Raw genomic sequence first — 821 nt, forward strand, 5'->3', positions numbered from 1 at the left:
TGATTCCTCCATCCAGGGTTATAGGTATTCGAGTATGGGTTCCCTTGGGTGTAGTTCACTTGCTCAGAGTGGGTTTCGTTTAATAGACTGCATTCTGCAAATTGGTGTCCTTTGGTTCCACATATCTCACAACCCGACGAGACTGCGGCTACAGTATTTGGGTGTATGCACATATGCTTGACCTTAAGGGCTAATGCGTCCATTTTATCTTGCATCATGTCTATAGAACTTAGTTCATGCACTCCTCCTTGGGCTTCCTTCTTCTCAACTGTTGCTCGTTCGACTCCCCATGATTGATGGTTTTGAGCCATATCTTCGATGAGGGCACTAGCTTCAGGGTAAGGTTTGTTCATCAGAGCACCGCCTGCGGCAGCGTCGATGGTCATCTTAGTGTTATAATGAAGTCCATTATAGAAGGTTTGAATGATTAACCAATTTTCTAAACCATGATGTGGGCATGCTCGTAACAACTCTTTATATCTCTCCCAAGCTTCGAACATCGATTCTCCTTGGTTTTGGGTAAATCTAGTTATATGGTTTCGAAGAATGGCAGTCTTACTTGGGGGAAAATATCTAGCAAGGAATACTCTTCTAAGGTTATCCCAAGTCGTAACGGAATTGGGTGGAAGGGAATCTAACCATGATAGGGCTTTATCTCTGAGGGAAAAAGGGAATAATCTTAAACGTATTGCCTCAGGAGAAGCTCCATTGGTTTTAAAAGTGTCTGCTAATTGAAGAAAGATTTTTAAATGTTGGTTCGGGTTCTCAGTAGCGAGACTTGCGAATTGTCTCTGTTGCACTAGTTGCAACAAGGATGGTTT

General features: G+C 42.8%; 1 non-coding gene across 1 annotated transcript; it reads left to right on the forward strand.

Annotated features, from left to right (window-relative positions):
• The first annotated feature begins 441 nt into the window (after positions 1–441).
• On the forward strand, positions 442–548 carry LOC127077735 (small nucleolar RNA R71). The gene has a single exon (XR_007787512.1). It is a non-coding gene; the product is annotated as a small nucleolar RNA R71 (small nucleolar RNA).
• Positions 549–821: the final 273 nt, after the last annotated feature.

Source organism: Lathyrus oleraceus, chromosome 4, assembly GCF_024323335.1.
Source record: "Lathyrus oleraceus cultivar Zhongwan6 chromosome 4, CAAS_Psat_ZW6_1.0, whole genome shotgun sequence".
In the NCBI taxonomy this organism is placed as follows: Eukaryota; Viridiplantae; Streptophyta; class Magnoliopsida; order Fabales; family Fabaceae; genus Lathyrus; species Lathyrus oleraceus.